This window comes from Anabas testudineus, chromosome 18, assembly GCF_900324465.2.
Source record: "Anabas testudineus chromosome 18, fAnaTes1.2, whole genome shotgun sequence".
Lineage (NCBI taxonomy): Eukaryota > Metazoa > Chordata > Actinopteri > Anabantiformes > Anabantidae > Anabas > Anabas testudineus.
Genome location: NC_046627.1, coordinates 11,297,460 through 11,319,345, shown reverse-complemented (window position 1 = coordinate 11,319,345; position 21,886 = coordinate 11,297,460). Strand labels below are relative to the sequence as shown.

The window sequence follows — 21,886 nt, the reverse complement described above, 5'->3', positions numbered from 1 at the left end:
AAGTTCTCTGATGATTCTGCGATTGTCGGCCTGACGATGAAGACACGGAGTACAGAGGACTTACGCAGAACTTTGTGGCCTGGTGTCGGCAAAACCACCTTCTGATCAATGCGAAGAAAACCAAAGAGATGGTGGTGGATTTTCGCCGACGGCAGCCTGCTGTCCCCTCACTGGTGAACATACAGGGAACAGATATTGAGAGAGTGGACTCTTATAAGTATCTGGGTGTTCACCTAAACAATAAACTAGACTGGACTCATAACACGGATGCACTGTTCAGGAAGGGTCAGAGCAGGTTGTACCTCCTGAGGAGACTGAGGTCTTTTGGAGTGAAGGGAGCACTCCTGAAGACCTTCTATGACTCTGTAGTGGCATCAGCCATCCTGTACGGTGTGGCCTGCTGGAGCAGCAGCATCACAGAGAGGGAGAGGAAGAAGCTGGACAAAGTAATCAAGAAGTCCAGCTCTGTCCTGGGCTGTCCCTTGGACTCAGTGCGAGAGGTGGGTGAGAGAAGGGTCCTGGCAAAACTCACATCCATACTGGACCACCAGTCTCACCCACTGCAGGACGCCCTGTCTGCTCTGGGGAGCAGCTTCAGTGACAGACTGATCCACCCTCGCTGTGCGAAGGAGAGATTACGCAGATCTTTCCTCCCTGCTGCAGTCAGACTGTACAATGAACACTGCTGATACTCATATTACACCTGGACAATAATCATAAACCAACTTTACAATGTACATTTTCAATACTGCCATCCAGTAATATCCATATACTGTACTTACATGTATATATTTTATTTATTACTGTACTGTTTGTACTATCAGGTTTCATAGTCTATTTATCTCGGACTGTGCCAGTTTAGTCTTTCGTCTCCTTTGGTCAGACTGTCTTTCTGACACTCTAGTGTTTAAGCTGCTGTAAAAATGCAATTTCCCCATTGTGGGACTAATAAAGGTTATCTTATCTTATCTTATCTTAAATGACTAAATGTAAAATGTATTTCCTGAGAGCATGAATCAGTGGAAACACCATAAAAATGGAAAAATACAGACTAGAGTAGAGTAGTTGAAATTTAATAGTTAACTAGTTAGATATTAAAGCTAGTGTGTAGGAATATGCTCATTGTTTGTGTTGCTTAGCAACAGTAAAGTGTCTTTTGTTTCCTTTCCAAATTATAGGGTTTATTTTGTTGTTTATTAGTGTAATTTTAGGTGCTGCATAGTGTTTTTCTCCTGTCTATGCACAATTAATTTTTGTTCTGTTTTTTTTTTTTTTCAGCAAGATAGTTGCCCTTAGTTTGCTTATGTTGAAGTCTTTCTTAGTTCTGTTTTTGTTTGTTAGGATTTCCATTTGCATTGTCCAACATGCTTTTGTTATTGTCCATCTGTTGAATTGCACTCAGTCTACCTTTTGTCTCTGCATCTGTGTCTTCTAGTTAGCATGTTTGTAACAGTAACATTACAAATTGTAGCACATGGAGAACAATTTTCTGTTATATGAGATATTAAAATATATGAATGCTGAAAAACAACATCTATACACTTGTACATACACTAATGTGTTAATGGCTGTAAATTCTGAAAATACAAAGTAGGAAACTTAAATGTTTTAATTACATAGTCACACACAAAGGTGTGGTCACAACATGAATTTTGAGATTACATAGCACTACATATAACAAAACAAAAATAAATTTAATAAAAAAAAAAAAAAAATTCTTACAACCAACTAATCTCCTAGTAATGTTCCAAATCACAAATGCTGCAGTTGTAAAGTTCTTTATCAGACTTGAAAAGCAACCAATTGTTTATGAAGGACCCCATGGCCAGAGATAACTCAGATTCGGAAGAGAGTTCAAAAAGTTTATTAACAACAGAAATAGAACTTAAACAAAGCAGGGGGCTTCAGAAGAGGTCCAAACGAGAGAAGGCGGTGTCAGTGTGACGGATAGAGTAACGTGGCCTGCATGCTTTGTATCGGATTCAGTGGAAGCGGTGCCGGTTCTTAGCTGGTGCATATTTGATCATGGTTTTGTTTGTAGTTTTGTGTTCACAATGTTGTTGTCAGAGCTAGAGCACAGTATACTGTGATGTGTCTTGTGCTGGTGTCAGTGCCACAATGGAGTAAACTGGATTGAGGGAGAATGTAGTTACAGAGAGAGTCCAGCAGAGGGAGCGTTGAGCGGCTGAGGTCATCGGGTCGCGTCGCTTCTCCTCCTTCACTCAATACAAATATGAGCTGAGGAGAAGTTGTCGTGTGTCGCTCTCATCAATATCTCCCTTTACAGGTATAAGTTCTCCCTACTGACTGTTGATATCAATATAAGTATGTGTTATCCGAAGATGTATGTGTGTACATGGGATATTTTTGGTGTTTTGCATTCGTGTATTTTGAAGTAAAGAAGCGAATTATGGGATGCTAGCGATATTAGCAACGGTATGCTAACCTCGCCGTAAAGCCGTCATTTTAGTAGCCGCTGGGCGAGCACTGTGTTATATGTAAATGTTGTAGTTCAGCTGTTGAAATATTGTATTACTGAGTGAATATTTGGTTATTGTTGTATGTATTAGCCACATAAGTCATGTATTGTTCAGGAACATGGTCAGTTGCTGTATAATTTGTGGATTTCTGTATGTTTATTATATAATGTTAAGTTGATGTTTCACTCAATACACACATGAGCTGAGGAGAAGTTGTCGTGTGTCGCTCTCATCAATACCTCCCTTTTCAGGGCTTTTACATTTGGAGGCACCGCTGGGATGAGAGAAGTGAGGCAGGTACCCTGCAATAGAAGGAACTCCCACATCGATCATCCCATAAAATTAACCCAGGTGGTAGGAAACACAACCGCAGTTGGAGTGAAAGTCTAGCCAAGGAAAGTGTGTATCCTGAGGTGAATAGTGTTCACCAGGGAGCAGCAAAAGTCCACGGTAACTGACAAAACCCTTCTTTCCACGAATTTGGTTGTGGCTCTCCTGCCAGGATGGATCCAGAAATTGAGAACCTGCAGTTTGAGATTAAGAGAGCTCTTTTCCAATTAACCGCAGACCAGCTGATGCAGATAAGTGACTTTCTTGAAATTTCAGGAACAAGTAGAGCAAGGATAGCTGGTAAATCTTGTAATGCCCTTGCCTCATATATTATCAGACATGTTGAACGAGAAGAACTGAGTGAACTTGAGGATGAGGGCATGTCAGAACTGTTGAGCCTAATGGACATGATAAAAACCTTGCAAGATCCTAACAAAACTAATATGCAAGAAAACACAAAAGACAGGGATGAACAGGAGAAATTGAAGAGTGAATTAGAGCAGCTGAAATTTATGGTGCAACAGAAAGAAATGGAAATGCACAAACTCACTAACAGACAATATATGACCAGCAATCAAACCATTCCAGTTTGCACAACCCCAGCTTCTGCTAACAGTCCATCATGGCGAAAAGACTATAAAATCTCTGGCCAAATCGGTGAGCCTGGACAAAAGGACAGACTTACATTCTCTAGCCTGGCCCGCCAAATTGAGAATGGGTTGAGCAAAGGGTACCCTGAGTCAGAAATAGTGGATGCTGTCATCAGAGCTATTGTACCGGGACTTCAGCTGCGCAGCTATCTAGAAGGTAAAAGTGATCTGTCTCTGCCTACTCTTAGAAGGATCCTCCGCACACATTATCAAGAACGAAGTGCAACTGAGCTATACAAACAGTTAACTACAGAGGCCCAAGGTAACAAAGAGACCCCACAGAACTTCTTAATCAGAGCCATGGATTTAAGGCAAAAAATACTGTTTGCATCACAGGAAGCAGAATCTAGCCTAAAGTATGACCCTGCATTAGTGCAGAGCATGTTCATGCACGCTGTACTCACAGGATTGCAAAATGACAACATAAAAACTGATCTCCAGCCCTACCTGCTACAACCAGCTACCTCTGATGAGTTGCTCTTAGAGAGGCTCAATATGGCATGTGCGAATGAGAAAGAGAGGAAGGATAAAAAGAGGCAGACTGCACCACAGCGGCACCCTGCAGTCCATGCAATTCAGTCCAGTGACTTAACTGGAGACAAGAAACTCACAAGCAAACAAACCATAACTATGCTGACCCCAGATGTGTTGTCTGACCTAAAAGAAATCAAAGCAGATATAGTACTGTTAAAGGATCTTAAGGCAGAAGTGTCACAAATTAGAGAGTCCATTCAGCAACCAGAGACTGGTCCTAAGCCTCATCCCCCTATTGGCAAGGAGATTGACAATCAGGCAGCCCACCATCAGCACTACTTTCAGCCCCAGTTCATGGCCTGGGATCAAGGACCCCCAGCTTTCCACCAGTCAGGTGGAGCTCCTCCAGGATACCAAGCTGTGGGTGGACCAAGGGTGACAGGGACTGCCCAGTTTCAGCAGAGATTTGCACCACAGAGATACCCAATGCCACGTGGAAGACCAAAATGTTTTGCATGCCAGCAGCGAGGAGAGGAATACTGCCAACATTGCTTCAGATGTGGAAGTAGTGAACATTTTCGTGCAGGTTGTAGGGGATACAGAGGATTTCCTAATGCTGAAAGAGGGACGCCTTTAAACGAGACACGGTTGCCCCCGAGGGACAGGGAGTGACCGGAATAGTCAGACTGTCCCAAAAGTGTACCAGCTGTGGAGGAACTGAAGAACGTAAGGTGTTTCAACAGTGTTCAGTGTGCAAAGCAACATGCTATTGTTCCAAGGAATGTCAGGTTAGTCATTGGCCCGAACATAAGAAGGACTGTAAACTGTTAACACAACCTAAGAAGAGAACGAAACAAACCCGGTCATGCAAGACAATAACCAACAAAAAGAGAAACATTGTGACAAAAGAACATTGTACAGTGACTGAACTTGTAGGAAAAAAATTTGTTGTCCACTGCTACTTACAAGGGAAGAAAACTCAAGTACTGTGGGATACTGGCTCCCAAGTGTCTGCAGTGGATCAGGTGTGGAAAGCTAATAACTTCCCAGACATTAAGTTGAGAGACATAGCAGAGATTGTCGACTCAGATGACCCCCTGCAGGTGGAGGCAGCTAATGGGACAGAGATGCCCTATGTGGGGTGGATAGAAGTGACTTTTAGGCTAGCTGGTGACAATAAAGAGTTTCAGGTTCCTATGTTGGTAATGAGAGGCAACCAACAGCCATGTCCTATTATTGGTTTTAATGTTATTGAACGTGTTGTTATTAAAAGTCAGAAGAAGCAGACGAACGATGTAGATGAAGAGAAACTGATAAAAACCGTGACAACAGCTTTTCCCAACCTTAAAAGAGGGAAGGCTAAGGCATTCATTAATGCAGTGAACGTTGAAAGAACAAGCGAGTATTTGGTAAGAACAGCCTGCCACCAGATGAACATAGCCAGCCACAGCGCTGTCCAAGTAGAATGTAGGATTCGTACCAGGCCCTTTAAAGAAGACACCACCATGATATTTGAGCCTGATAGCAACCCCCAGTGGCCAGAGGGACTTGAGTTCTGTGACACGTTGGTGCAGGTGAGGAAAGGGGCACAGCCAAACATTATTTTGAGTGTACAAAACCCCACTGACCATGACATTATGTTGACAGGAAAGGTAGTTATTGGTACAGTACAATCAGTTGCATCTGTGTACCCGCTTAGCTTAGCTGGGGAAACACACTCACCTGCTGATATCAATAGCATTCAGACCCAACACACTGAACATCAGGAGAATGGTACAGAGCCTTGGGACCCCCCGATTGATCTAAGTCACTTACATGAGAAACAGAGAAAAATAGTACGTGAGATGTTGAGGGAGGAGTCAAGCTCTTTTTCTCGGTCAGACAATGATATAGGTTGTATTGAGAACCTCCAGTTGGAAATTTCCTTAAAAGATCCAGAGCCAGTAGTCCGGACTTACATGTCAGTCCCTAAGCCATTATATGAGGAAATGAAAGATTATCTGAGAGACCTGATCACGCAGGGATGGATAGAGAAATCCCACTCTTCCTATGCATCACCTGTTGTTTGTGTAAGAAAAAAATGTGGTTCTTTGCGTCTATGCATAGATTACAGAGAGCTCAACCGTAAAACTCACCCTGACAGACAACCCATTCCCAGAGTCCAGGATATCATGGATGGCCTCGGAGGAAACACCATGTTTTCACTGTTAGACCAAGGGAAGGCATACCACCAAGGATTCATGGCGAAAGACAGCAGACATCTAACAGCTTTTGTGACACCATGGGGACTGTACGAATGGGCCAGAATCCCATTCGGGCTTATGAATGCTCCAGCAGCCTTCCAACGCTGCATGGAGGAGTGTTTAGAAGGCCTCAGAGACAAAATTTGTGTCCCATATCTGGATGATACATTAGTGTTTAGCAAAACATTTGAAAGTCACGTCAATGATGTAAGAAAAGTCTTGCAAAGGTTGAGACAGTGTGGAATTAAATTAAAACCTAGCAAATGTGAATTATTCAAAAGAGAAATCCGCTACCTGGGAAGAATAGTATCAGCAGAAGGAAATAAAATGGATCCCGTTGACACAGCTGCCATAAGCGTTTTGAAAGACAAAAACCCCAAAACATTTGGTGAGTTGAGGCAGGTTCTTGGACTGTTGAGCTACTATCGCCAGTACATTAAGGACTTTTCTCGCATCGCCAGCCCTCTCTATGAGTTAACAAAAGGACCTGACCAAGGAACAATCTCACAGCCCAAGGGGAGGAAGTTGCACACTAAGGGAAATGCGAAAGTGGTGCCATCTCACACACCAATTGAATGGACAGACTCACACCAACAAACCCTGGAACAACTGATAAACTGTCTGGTTCAACCCCCTGTCTTGGCATTCCCAGATTTCTCCCAACCATTCATTCTCCACACAGACGCATCCAACAAGGGGCTTGGTGCAGTTTTGTATCAGAAACAGAATGGGAGAATGTGTGTAATTGCATATGGGTCTCGAACACTGTCAGCATCAGAAAAAAACTATCACCTTCATTCAGGTAAATTAGAGTTCCTCGCTCTCAAATGGGCAATTACAGAACGATTCCGTGACTATTTGTACTATGCCCCCTTTTTCACAGTTTACAGCGACAACAACCCCTTGACTTATGTTCTTTCCACTGCTAAGTTGAATGCTACAGGAAGCAGATGGGTGGCTGAATTGGCTGATTTCAACTTTACCATTAAATACCGTCCTGGGAAAGAGAACATTGATGCCGATAGTCTGTCTAGGATGCCAGTAGAGGTAGAGGAGTTCATGAATGAGTGCACAGAGGAGATGTCTTATGATGCAGTGGGAGCGACTGCCCAGGCTGTAGAGGCACAGCAAGAGTCAAATGCCGTATGGTCAATGGCCATCTCTGTCCATGGTGTGCTTGATTTCACGGACACTACCATTGTCTCAATAACACCTGCACAGCTACAACAAGATCAGAAAAACGACATAGATATTGGGCCAGTGCTGCAGAGTAAATTGTCAGGAGTAAGGCCATTGCGTAAAGAACAGAAAAACTTCAGTCCTCAGAGTCTTTGTCTCATCCGTGAATGGGAAAAGCTGGAGATTGATGAGAACGGAGTCTTGTGGAGAAAGACAGCCCACAGAAAACAACTGGTGTTACCCGACCAACACAGGATCACTGTCTTAAAGGAGCTACATGAGCAGATGGGACACCAAGGTACTGACAGGACAGTATCACTGATAAGAGACCGTTTCTTTTGGCCATACATGCAGCGAGAAATTGAACAGTATGTACTGACCTGTGCTTGTCTAAAGCAAAAGAAACCTAGCCGTGAGACTAGGGCTCCTCTTACAAATATTGTCACCACACAGCCATTCGAACTTGTGTCAGTGGATTTTCTCCACCTCGATAGGTGCAAAGGTGGTTATGAATATATACTAGTGATTGTAGATCATTTCACTCGCTTTGCACAGGCGTACCCTACAACATCAAAATCTGGGAAAACAGTTGCTGACAAAATATTCAATGATTATGCTCTGAAATTTGGGTTCCCAGCACGCATTCATCATGATCAAGGAGGTGAATTTGAAAATCAGCTCTTTTCACAACTGAGCAAGTACTGCAACGTGGCAGGATCAAGAACAACCCCTTACCATCCACAGGGAAATGGACAAGTAGAACGTTTTAATCGGACTTTGATGCAGATGCTTAAGACCCTCACCGAGAGAGACAAGCTGAACTGGAAAGACTCTTTGAATAAGCTCACATTCGCCTATAACTGCACGCGTACAGAAGTAACAGGTTTCTCCCCATTTTACTTACTGTATGGCCGCTCACCGAGGCCACCCGTTGATATGATGTTTAACTTACCCATTGCAGCAGGGAGCTATAGTCAGCGTAACTATGTTGAACGGTGGAAACAAGGAATGCAGGAGGCATATGCTATTGCTCGAGAGAATTCACAAAAATCTGCCCAAAGAAACAAGAGGATTTATGATGGCAAGGTGAAGAGTTCAGTGTTGTACCCGGGTGACCGTGTGTTGGTGCGAAATATGACTCCTCGAGGAGGAACTGGAAAGCTAAGGAATCACTGGGAGGACAGCATTCACACTGTAGTCCGACAAGTAGGAGAGAATGCCCCCATTTATGTGCTGCGTCCTGAACATGGGAAGGGAAAGTCCAGAATTTTACACAGAAACCTCCTTTTACCATGTGATCACCTACCTTTGGATACTGAGGTGTGCCTGCCTACAACAAATAAAAGGAAGACAAGCCAGACCGACAAAGCCAGCGAAAGTTCCGAGGATGAGGATGAGGATGACTATTACAGCATAGAGATGCCACATCAACCTATCGTTCAGAATCTGGAACCAGTGGGAGAGATGCCTGCAACTGCACATGATGGGATCCCACCTGACCTCAGTACACCTGCAGTGGAACCGTCCCAGGAAGGGGTGGATGATGACAACTCCTTGGAGCACAGGAATGTTCAGGGAACAAACTCAACTGATACTGAAGGGGGACAAGAATCACTCCCCACGGTAAATGTCAGCCAGGAAGAAGAGAAGAACATGAGGTATCAGCGGCCCCAGAGACTTCGTAGGCCACCAAAGACCCTCAGATATGACAAAATGGGAACACCATCCTGTTATACACTGGCTGCACGTCCCCTTTATACAAGGCTTCCAGCTTGGGTACAGTCAGGACAACCATGTTATGATCAACAACTGTATCTCTATAGAATGTAGGATGACCCTGCCTTGGACAGTTTAAACTGCTGGACTTACAGCAAAAGCCAAGTTTTGTTTATTATGTAGACATTACAACTTCACACTCATCACACACACTCAGAGGCGTAAAGTAAAGCCAAGTTCTGCTGTTATGGACATTGCACGATAAGAGACTTTATCACAATGACTGTGCTTGATTTAGGAAATGTGTATATGTACTCTGAACAATTCTCACATATCTACACGCATTGGACAAGTGTGTTTGATAGAGGAAATACCTGAATGTACTAAAAGAGTTCCAGTCTGTAAATTCACCTGCCACATGGGACTGAAAACGGAAGAACAAAATGTAACAAAAGAGTTCCAGTCTGCAACAAACCTGTTTGAACATGTTCTACCATATTTGATGACTGTTACGGTTAATGATGTTGAGGACAACATCTATTTTTGATGGGGAGTATGTGACGGATAGAGTAACGTGGCCTGCATGCTTTGTATCGGATTCAGTGGAAGCGGTGCCGGTTCTTAGCTGGTGCATATTTGATCATGGTTTTGTTTGTAGTTTTGTGTTCACAATGTTGTTGTCAGAGCTAGAGCACAGTATACTGTGATGTGTCTTGTGCTGGTGTCAGTGGCACAATGGAGTGAACTGGGTTGAGGGAGAATGTAGTTACAGAGAGAGTCCAGCAGAGGGAGCGTTGAGCGGCTGAGGTCATCGGGTCGCGTCGCTTCTCCTCCTTCACTCATTACACACATGAGCTGAGGAGAAGTTGTCGTGTGTCGCTCTCATCAATACCTCCCTTTTCAGGGCTTTTACATCAGGTGAGTACAAAGGTCTGGGTGCGAGTTGCTGTGGAGAACCAGAGGGAATGGTGGAGTTGGTAATGGCTGTGATCTGGAGGTGATTGATGAGTGTGAGAAGTGAGAATAACGACCGTTCCAAGATGGCCGTTGGACAGAGGGTGAGGACTGAGAGCACCGAGACACGTGACTGATAAAGGTGGCAAGTTCCAGGTGAGTAGTGGTGAGTTTGTTCAAGCACAATACAAAACAGTTTGAGTCCAAAAACAGATCAATATGGGAAGTTTAGTGTCATAAACAATTAGACAGTTCAGACAAGAGTAGGCAAAATCCAAAATACCCAATACAGGGAGAGAGTTCCAACAGTTGAGTCTGTGAGGCTAATAAAAGAGGTCGTAAGACGATCCAGGTCATACACAGAGAGAGTGTCAAAGGGAAATCCAGCAGACAAAATCCACAACACTATAGACAGTCCAGGTCCAAAACACTAGGAGGTTCACACAGAGATGAAACAGGGAAAGGAACAATGAGGGGGAGAACAGATCAGGGGACAACACTCACGTAACAGAAGATAGATAGATAGATAGATAGATAGATAGATAGATACTTTATTGATCCCCAAGGGGAATTTTGGTGTTGCAGCAGCCATTACACAAAAAACATTTGAACATTGAGTAACATGATCTACACAACAATACACAAACAGACAGTACAAGAATAACACAGAGAATAGACAGTAATATTAACAAAACACACAGTAGGACTTGAATGTAAAGTGACTAAGTTACACATTGTTAAACCATCAGCGTGGACACTGACTCTCTGTCAGGGAGTCATTGTACAGGCTGATGGCTGTTGGCACAAATGACTTCCTGAACCGTTCCTTGTCACAGCGGAGCTGGAGAAGTCTCTGGCTAAAACTGCTCCGCTGTTTGATAAGCAGGCTGTGGAGAGGATGTGAGCTGTTCTCCATGATGCTCAGCAGTTTGTGCAGCATCCTCCTCTCCACCACCTGCTCTAAAGGTTCCAGAGAAGCCCCCAGTACAGAAGAAGGGTAGACGGGGAGCAGGTTCAAGTCAGGCATGTCTGGTGAGGGGAATCACACAGAGACAGGTCCAGGTCTGGTACTGTGAGCAGGGGCAAATGACGGGGAGGAGGCAGAACTCACAGTAAGAGGGGTCCAGGGCAGGCAGAGTCCGAAAAATCCAAAATAACTCAGCCCAGATGAAACGCTGGACAGTATTCAGGAGATGAGAATAGACTATTTGGCAGGCGAGAAAGGTGAGCAGGTCTGTAAATGTAGTCTGGGGGAAACCAGGTGCAATCAATGAGGTGAGTGAATGTAATCAGACTGGGAGGAGGAAACAGGAAGTTGTCCAAATAAAGGCATGGATGAAAGACTGGCAGCAAAGAAGCTGGAACCATGACACCAATGACAGTCCTGTAATCTGTTTGTTATAATAAGAAAGTAATACAAAGAGTGGTATCATCCATATGTGTTACATTATTTACTGGTTGAGCAAAATATATACAGTATATGTATATTGAGTATTTGTTTGTGTCATGTTTGAGGGAATTTATTGTGGACTTATTTTAATTGCACTCTACAGTTACAAAGGCTAAGCACAGTGATCTTAATTGCAATGTGTTCATTGGAGGTAAAGAGAACAATGTTATTCATTGAATTAAGGTTGTTTTATATTTCAGTCTCATCCTTTCTGAAGCTTATAAACCTGTGGAGCAATAACTAATGTCGTCAGAGTTGTGGTTGAAGAAAGGATGTTTATATTGCTGTCTAAGTGCACTCTTTACAGTGTGAACAGGGGACAGGACAACTTACTGTTCCTGTACAGTTTCTGACTGACATTGATGTTGACCAATCAAATGTTACCCATCTCTGCTCCTGCAGTTTTTTGAAATGAACATTTCTTGAACTGGATTCACAAACCTTTCTCAGACTGATAGTTCCTCCATGTGATCATTTTCGCAGTGCAGGTAAGTAATCTGAAGCATATCTCTGCTTCCTACAGGCATCTAATGTTGATGTAGAAATTACATAAAAGCTAGTGTCAGTTGCACAGTGGAAACAAACAAACATTCTTAACATCCATTCACATGTTGAACTATCTCTGCTTCTGCAGTTGATTAAAACATGGACCCGTTACTGTAGCTTAAAACAGAGTCAACATTGGAAAGATTTCTGTGTTCACAAAGCCTCCTCAGAGGACTTACTCCTAGTGACATGTTGCATTGAACAGATAGAGTTCATGTTTGAGCAAATTGACAGTGCAGGTAAATGATCTGAAGATATGTGAGATGCAGCAACTTGTTGAACTGTATTTGAATAATTGACTGTGTGTGTCTTTCTATTTGTAGAGCTTGTGATGTCTTCCTGGTTACAGCGGCATAAACAAGTAGATGTGAGGGCTCATTCTCACCTGCAGGGGGGAAACCACCAGTTAGTCAGAGAGAGACAGAGATGAACTTTAAAGAGCTGTATATAAATACTGATACAGGTCTCAATAGCTTTGTATGTTTTTCTGTTTGTGGGTTTCTGCTCTGGTTTGTCTCAACACTGGGGCTCAAATTATCACCATCTTCAGTGTCTAAATCCAAACACTATGGGTGATACAGACAGAAAATGTAAAAATAATTTCTCAGTTTAACAACAACCTCAACCACCCCCTTTCTTTGCAGTTTAATTTATTCAGTGGTTAACCTACTTAAAGGTGTTAAACTGAACATTTATCTTTAAACACTACACTTGTCTTTAAAATAAGGAGAATGTTAAAGACCAAATAAAACTAAAGACAGTTTATTCTTGTTTTCTGACAGCGATTTTAAACATCACACAATCATCCTCTCAGTTAAGTGAAAGATTTAGAAAATCAAAATTTCACTCTTTACACACCTTTTAAAATGTCTTCCCCTGAGCTTGATGCTGTTGTTTGTGTCTTTAAAAGAAAAATAACAATACTGACATCAACAACAACACAGAAGAAGACAAAGTTAAAGATTAATTTCAAAACTTTGTACCATAATCTTTCTTTCACTTTGGAAAACAAATATCCAAACTACATCCATACTTGTTGTACTTATGTGCATTATAATAAACTAGTAAAGTACTTAAAGCCCAGTTTTTGGATGATTTGATCATCTAAGAAAATGTACCTGCTAAGTTTTACATTTCTATTCTACATGATCAGGGCAGTGTTGTTAGCCATTGTGATTAACGAGACAATGAAAAAGAAACGAGCATTGGAGGTTCTTAAAACAGTAATCTTAAAGCCAAATTACAATATCCAAAAGCTGTTCAAATAACTGAAAAAGAAAACCAGAAATCCAGCAATTATGAAGGATTTCATTATCATTCCTAATCCTTATTCTAGGTTTGCTTCCACATTGCGCAGCCCACTGCCCACATGTGCTCTAGTGTGTCTGTGGCAGCCTGCTACTGAGAAGCGCAGTGGGTTTTTAAAGCCAATATTTTTATCTTTGACAGTCCCAGCAGAAGCAGCAACACAACCATAAAAATGGTGACAGCGATCCGCAGCAGGAGGAGGACACTTGGTGAGTTTGAGTCATCAGAGAGGGGGTCTTCATGGGGTGGTGTTGAGGTGACAGAAATGGAATTTCCTGTAAGATTAAAAATTACACTATGTATAGAACATATTTCTAGTGTTTAATAGATTTTTTAAACTTAATATAGTAAACAACTAATATTTTGGAAGCAGCTCTTTCAGCCATCTGCTCCTTATTAAGTTCACTAGTTACTGTGAACACAAATACAATTCTGAGGAATTTTGGATATTACTTTAAATAGTTTTAAGCTAATACATTTGTACTAAAGTATATGATATGTTGATGCCAGTATCGGATTAGAAAAAATGTGAATTGTAAGTAATTGTCTAAATGCATTATAATAATATCTGGGTCTGGCTATAATTCTTGTGACATCTTACTTATTTAGTTTATTTTGATTGTTTGATTTGTGACACCTATTTGATTGTGTCTCACCTCTCACAGCCAACCAGCTCTCTGGTGATGTTCCAATACTGGAGATGTGACACTTGTAGAAACCTTCATCAGACTTGGAAACATTGATAATTTCCATCTCCTCTGCAGGCGTGCTGTACAGGGGGACATCATTTTTGTAGAAAATGCCTAAGTTGGTGAACTGGTTCTTGCTCCTGCAGCGTAGAATCACATTTGTTCCTTGCATCACAGGAAGAGCAGGACTATCCAGGATCACAGGACCAGCTGACAAACATGAAGACAAAATTAAATGTTGGAGATTATGATAATTAATAATTAATTTTGATTGTTGATGACAAAAAACAAAATAGACAGACCCAGGAATGTCACAATTAAGGGAAAGGACAAGGCAGGGATGAACAGAAACTAGATTTATTTATAGGTAAGTACACAAAACGGGGAACTAAGGTGTCAACGGACACTACAAAAATAGGCATAACACGAAGACAAGTAACAACATAAAACTACCTAAGAAGGTGTAGAACAAAGTATCAAACAAGAAAAGTAACAACAGAAACCAGGGATGAAAGTTCTACTGAAAAGCACTGCACAGGGGCAGGTAAACAACTCACAGAACAAGTAATAAAGTTCAGAGGGCTCACGGGAAAACAGCAGGACTGAGGAACAAGGCTGGTAGCAGGTGGGGAGGCATGAAAAGACATGACGATCTGGCAGTGGGGAGAGGACTGAGGAGAGTTTTTTTTTGTAGGGGGAGCGGAACAGAGGTGGTACCAATCTGTAATTAATCTGTCAAAGTGTGCAAAAGAGTTACATGAATACTAAAATTATTGCTTCAAATATTTGAAATGTGTTTAAAGATGTAAAACAATGAGTTATTCAGAACCTAACTCATGTTTTATACTTAACTGATTGCAGATACAACTACTGGTATTTTCTTTCAATATTTTTGACCATCTGTTGTGTAAGACAGGTGCTGTGCAGGGCCTATATAAGTTAAAAGCATCAAGACACTTTTGATATCTGTCTCACAGTACAACAAGGACAACATAAAATGTACCAGTTGTGGATTTTAGAGGAACCTGCAAAGATTACAGTGACCCATGTTTTCTTCATAATAGACACAATACATACATTTCTAAAATGTTATAACTAAGAAAATGTATAATTTTAAGAAAAAAAGCAAATTTTGAAAATGTTGACAGCAACGCTCCCCTAAAAAAACGTTCCACATTTTCCAGACATGAGACTCCTTTGGAAATGACGTACACAGAAATATAAGCTGCTGTTACAGGCTAGGGTTAAAGTTGAAGTTCAGTTAGACATGCAAAAATAATTTTTCTCAGATATATTTATACAATCATGTATATTTAAAATAAACTATATATATATATATATATATATATATATATATATATATATAGAACTAATATATATATATATTATATATAATATATCCTGCATTAAAGGGTTAATGTACATACCAGTGATAGTGATGTTAACCCTGTCGCTTCTCTCTCCTTCACTCTCACACCAGTATTCTCCACTGTCGTCTAGATAGACTCTATCAATGATGCAGGATGATGTTGTTCTCTTTCTCTCACATGTCAGATGCAATTCCTTAGTATTTCTGACTGCTTTCAAGTGAGTCAGACCAACAAACCCAACACAGTCAAAAGAAACTAAGGTTGTTTCAAAGTGCTGCAGTCTGTTTGGAGTGATGCTAAGAAAAGCTGTTTATGAAGACAAGAAAGAAAAGTGAAAAGAAAATCCAGAACTGGAACTATATGATGTTTGACAAATATATTTATATATATTTTAGATACAAGGGATAAAAAGTGTTACAGATCATCTTATTGATTTTCTGTTTGTCACTTACTTCTATTCTGAGTGTAACTGTTGTGAACTTCTTTCCTCAGAAAAATTAGTTCAAGACACACTGGATAAAAAAAAAGGGTAAAGTTGCATATAAAACATACAGGTCCAGAATATGTAAAATTTGAACAAATATAAAGACTCACTAAGTCTGAAGCAGAGAGCTCTGACCTCCATGCTGTCTTGTTACCCACTGAGTATCAGACTAAAACACATGTATTTGTATGTGGCTGAGAACTTCCTCTTCCTCTGTAGTTAATTTATATATCACAGTTTTTGATTGGTTTGTTCAGCCCTTACCCTCTAAGAATGTTTTCCTTTTTTGTCTTCACCAGCCATCCAGTTTGGCTACTGGAACATAACTAACCTTGTTCTGGTTTCTCAAACTTTATCATTATTTGAAGAGTGTGTGATGATTGTCAGATTGTGTCAGTCACATTCAAAAAGTTACACTCACTCAACAGGCCTTTGCTTAATTTGCATGCCACAAACCTATAGCATAGTGAATTTAAATACAACCGGAAACATTTGCTGCACGTCATAAACAATTTCTCCCCTTCTTCACTAGATGTTGCCCCGCCCAGGCACCAAGGGTGACCAAATTGGAGGGTTCTGGCAGGAAGGACATCTGGCATAAAAACACATGCCAAATCAACATGTGGAACATGTTTCTATGTGACTTCCCCTGAACAGACAAGCTGAATGGAGTTGACTATACAACATTTCTTATTTTTTTATTACCGTTTCCTGTCTGCTATCAGCTTTGACCCACTAAGGTGTGGACTCTAGAGGACTCTCTAAATGTTTCCTCTGGCTCTAAGGTGTGGTCTCTATGGATAATTTTTCCATAATGCATCATGTTGCCATCTCTTCCTAAGGTAATCAATTTGCATGCTCCTGCCTATCTATATGATGTAGAAGACAACCTGAGTTATTAGACTAGACCACCTTTTCCATTGCTTCATGGTCCAGTTCTGATTCTCGTGTATCTATTGTAGATGTTTTTGTCAGTGGACAAGAGTCATCATGAACTCTCTAACTGGTCTAGGCAGCTCCTTATGCATCAAACTGCAGTGCACTGTGTTTCTTCTCTCTCACGTCAGTATTCTCCCCTGTCTTCTAAATTGGCTATGTCAATACACTGTGTATTCTGACACCTGGAGGTCATGAACAGTATTACATTTTCAGCAACTTGTATTATACAGTAGCTCTGCTTTGTGGGTCTTTAGCTTTCAACACACATCCCTGAGCCTTGAGGGCCCATGACTGTGTAACCAGGTCACTGTTTAGCAAATTTTAATTTATAGACAAACCCTAACCCTAACCCTAGTACAAAAACTACACTGTAATAATGAACACTTTGTTCTGAACTAAAAAGTCGGATTATTCTATTTAAATGGGGCAATTTCTCATTCAGTCATTTTATAGAAGGGTCTAATACTGTAATGTTAATAAAATTCACTAAAATTACATTTTCTACAACAAACACTAACCTTTTCCCAACTAGTGATTTTAATTGCAGCCGTATTTTTCTAGTAATCAGTTACATCCTCAATGTTCAGCTTTTCCTCAACACACAAAAGTGAAACCATACATAAACTCACACACAATCTCCATGACATGTTTAAAGTTAACTCATGTATTAACATATCTGTCACTGTCACTTCCTGTTGAGCTCATATTTGGTCTGATTGTTATTCTCTGTCTGTGCCTCTCCTATCTTCTCTTCGTCTGATTATCTGATCAGCCTTACCCATGCACCAGCCTTTAGATGTAAGCTGGTCCAACCAGCCAGAGTGTGCTACTTTAATCCTGAAGACATTTACATTTACATTTAGTCATTTATCAGACGCTTTTAGCCAAAGCGACTTACAAGTGAGGAACAAGGCAAGCAAACAAAATCTAAGTCAAGAAGAAACAACATCAAAGCAAAGTGCTATCAAAAAAGTGTTTCTGTTCCAAAAGATGTAAGTACAAGAGAGCAGAAAAGTTTTTTTTTTAAGTGCAAAGGAAGATGCGGAAGAGTTCTGTTTTCAGCAGTTTTTTAAAGATAGCAAGTGAGGTGGCTGAGCGTGCAGATATAGGCAGCTCATTCCATCATCGTGGGATCACTGAGCTGAACAGTTTTCCTTGGTGTCGACTGTGTGGTGCTGGTACCACCAGACGACATTCACTGGTTGAGCGCAGTGGACGGGACGGGATGTGGACACTGCAGCCTTCAAATCTTTGCTTGCATTCCTGACTAACTGTTGACAATCTGATCTGTCTCTGAACACCGATTCCAACCCTGTCCTGGTACCTGTAAGTCTGCTTCCAAACTATCTGTCTTTGGATATCCCCTTTTGGATTGTGAACCTTGGATAAGTTTGCCTCCTCTGACTGTGTTCTGTGGTACTGACCCTTTTCTGACTTAAAAATGTTGATTATTGCTCTTTTGCTTGTGCCTCCGATCTCTCTCTTGGAAATGTCCACAAACGAAACTTATCTGCCTACTACCGCTGTCCAGATTGTGGACTCCATTGTCACTCCTGTCCATCTCACATTGCAGATTATGTCTCTGCTCTTGCAAATGTCTTGCAGAATTTTAATGTTGTTACAACCTTTTTTGCCAAATAAAGCATACACATTTTGGATTTAGCAATGCCCTGACACCTGTTTTACCAAAAGAAAAAAAAATGTGTGACACCAAAACTGACATAGGAACTGAAATCAGACTTAGCTGAACTTTTTTTGTTGGTTATTATCACTGAGTCACAATAAGATACCTAAAAGTATGTGTTACACTTAGAAAAGAATACGTGTAAAACAACTCACATTTGACTTTTTGTTTTAGACCTTTTTATGGCAAGATAAATTATTATTTAAATGAATAAAGAGATGTGTCTTGAAGAAGGGTCACCTTAAGGATCACCAGAGTTTCTGTATGTAAAGGGCTTGAATCTACTGCAAGAGACCCTGGAGTTTGTGGCGATTTAACTTGCTTCCCATTAATGGTGTCAGCCAGGTTTCTCTCCTTATAAAGCTAACAAGATTTTGTAGTCAAAGAATGTGGTTTAAGGGGCCAACACTCCACTCCTTGTTGGCCCTGCAAGTATTAACTGATATTGTGGTAACCTAAATTACAGAAATGAAAAAGTGCAATTAGTGTAAAACTAGTTTAAACTTTTTATACAATTATCATATAATTTGCCCAAATTGTACTTAAATTACAAGCATTTATTATGAAACTAGTTTGAAATTTTAATGTAAATACACTTTGGCCGATGACCTCAGTGTTGAATTTTACCTAAATGTAGGCTGTGAAGTGGAACCAGTAGCTGGTGAAGTCTATATATTGTGTTTGTAATATTGTTTCTAAACAGAGGATGAAAGACACTCTTCTGATGGTTTCCAGCTAGCGGTGAAATCTGAGCCACAAATTTCAGTGTACTAATCTAATCTCACACCAATCTCACTAATCTCACATTATTCTGCTTAACCTTTGCTGTGGAGCATGAAGGGTATAATTTCTACAATCCTATCTTCACATTCCACATCAAATGTTTCAACAGGTACGTTTCTTTAGTGAAACATACACCATTTCTCTGTCAGTGCAAAAACAGCTTAATATAACATTTTTCTGTCACTCCCCCTGTCATTGTCTCTTCTCCATCAGAACTGAACAATTTAGTTATTTGCTGTCCCGCCCTCCAACATGCTACGTGGTGCAACTTTTAAGTCTCATACTGCACCTTTAAACTGTTTCACCACCAGCAGCAAGCTACTTTATTCCTTCACTTTCCCTCAGCAAGTGTTTTTTTTTTTTTTTACTCACAATGTGACATGTGATCCAAAGCAACAGAGGAAAGTAGTTTCTACTCTTTCCAGAGACTTAAAATGCATGCTGTGCTCTGACCAACATCTTTCCACTACACTGCTTCACTTAGGACTTAATGACAACACCTGAATTAGAAGTTGAGTTGAAAGTTTGCGCGGATCAGTGAGTAAGTAGAGCGAAGGGGTGTTACCAGGTGAAAGAGGTGTTCACCGGTAGGCAGCAGGCATGTTGTCACAAGTTGCACAAATTAGATTGCAATCCAAGTCTGTGGAAAAGGTTGACACAACAGGCAAAAGGTACGTCGTCCTGCTAATATACTTTTATTATATTTTCCTCATGTTATTATTCTTCTATTTTAAAACACATTATCACGTTAAAGCATAATGAACATCTCTCTGTGCTTCGATTCCTACTGTAGATGATAAGTAAGTAAAGTCTTTGTGTCTGTTGAAATAATATATCAGTGAATTAAAATAGTGTTTTGCCGAAATGTTTATTTTAGTCTACATTAAAGTACGAGCTTGTAATATTGCAAGTGAGGTGGCAAAGATTTCAAACCTGTCTGATGAATAAGCTGGTTTAAAGTGGTGATAACAAACATTTATAGCTGAAAATACAGCAATTACTTTCATTTCAAATAGATTTCTTACCACAACAAAACTACAAGTAACCTTTAGATAAACAGCATTTTAACTGTCACAGCACTCGGTGTAGGTGCAGTAGTGAAAGTGAAAGTATGACTTGTTATATGAAAGAGATGGGACTGTTGCCAGTGAAATTGTTAAAATATGTGTTTTTTCATACAGTAATGTTTTACACATGTTAATGTTTTCTCTTTGTTTCGCTATCTGCTAAATATCTCATCAGATGAATAGATTGTCTATTGGACCACAGCTCAGAACAACCAGTGTTCTGGTTGTTCATCTTCTCCTGATAAACCTTAATAGAGGTAACTTGTTTTTTACTAAGTTCAAATGTTGTCAGTATTTTTTAGATACAGTGATCAAATGATGCAACTTGAAAATAATTGTACAGACACAAACTGACCTGAATTCTGATACAGTATTATACAGAATTAAACTGTCACTGGTTGTAACCACAGCTGTAACTGGCTAAAGTACAATTATGTATCTGTTTAACTTGTTCTACTTAGTTCTTACATGTTGTACATCTCTGAGTTCTTACAGCAGGAATTAAAACCCAGATCTTTTACTTTCAGGTCTGTCTAAGTTAATTGGTTCATCTCAGCCAATAGTGGCAACAGTTGGTGATGACATCATTTTACCATGTCATCTTGAACCTGCTGTGGACGTTGCTGCAATGACGCTGGAGTGGACGACATCTGACCCGGACCCCAGATTTGTCTTTGTGTGGCGTGCTGCTAGGGAACTTGTACTTAGTAAACATCCATCCTACAAAGGAAGAACATCTTTGTTCACTGATGAACTGAAACAAGGAAACATTTCACTGAAACTATCTGAAGTGAAACCTGCTGATGAAGGAAAGTATCAATGCTTCATTCCAAAACTGAATGAAACATCTTTTGTAGAGCTTTTGGTTGGTAAGTGGACTAACTTTACTTCCATAACAACAAAATACATCCATCTAGATATGGTTATTAGAGGTTTTTTAGAATTTCTAGCTTTGCTAGAAAACAGTCTGTTTTACTGTAAATTCAGTGTTAGGGATGCTATTTTAAAAGGATAGCTCTGCAAATTTATATATATATATATATATATATATATATATATATATATATATATATATATATATATATATATATATATATATATATATATATATATATATATATATATATATATATATATATATATATATATATATATATATATGTTAAACTAGTCTAGCTGCCAATAAAGTAATGTACTACTCACTGAGGTACAAGTACCTGCAAGGTACTTGTAGTTACATTGTAGTTAGTAATTAGTTAGCTAACTACTAATTTAATTCCATGTAGTTCATCACTTCCAAATACAGTGAAAACTTGTTTTAATGACAACAGTTTAAATCTTATCTTCCTTTTGCTCAATTTCAGGTGCTGCTGCTTCACCTGTCATCAGTTTAACAGGGATTGATGGAGATAAGGATGGAGTGGTTTTACAGTGTGAGTCTAAAGGCTGGTATCCAGAGCCTGAGCTGTTGTGGCTGGACGCTGAGGGAAAGATCCTCTCTGCTGGACCTACAGAGACAGTCAGAGGTCCTGATGACCTC

The 21,886-nt window shown here is 40.2% G+C and overlaps 2 protein-coding genes and 1 long non-coding RNA gene across 3 annotated transcripts in view; 2 read left to right on the top strand and 1 right to left on the bottom strand.

The window, feature by feature from the left end:
- The window catches only part of LOC113168482 (trichohyalin-like), a 928,554-nt gene that overhangs the window by 240,898 nt on the left and 665,770 nt on the right, over positions 1 to 21,886 (bottom strand). The gene's annotated exons all lie outside the window — the stretch shown is intronic.
- The window catches only part of LOC113168501 (high affinity immunoglobulin epsilon receptor subunit alpha-like), a 109,771-nt gene that overhangs the window by 50,426 nt on the left and 37,459 nt on the right, over positions 1 to 21,886 (top strand). The gene's annotated exons all lie outside the window — the stretch shown is intronic.
- Positions 20,705 to 21,843, top strand: LOC113168568. Its single transcript, XR_004463441.1, has 3 exons — positions 20,705 to 20,771; positions 20,874 to 21,215; positions 21,711 to 21,843. It is a non-coding gene; the product is annotated as an uncharacterized LOC113168568 (long non-coding RNA).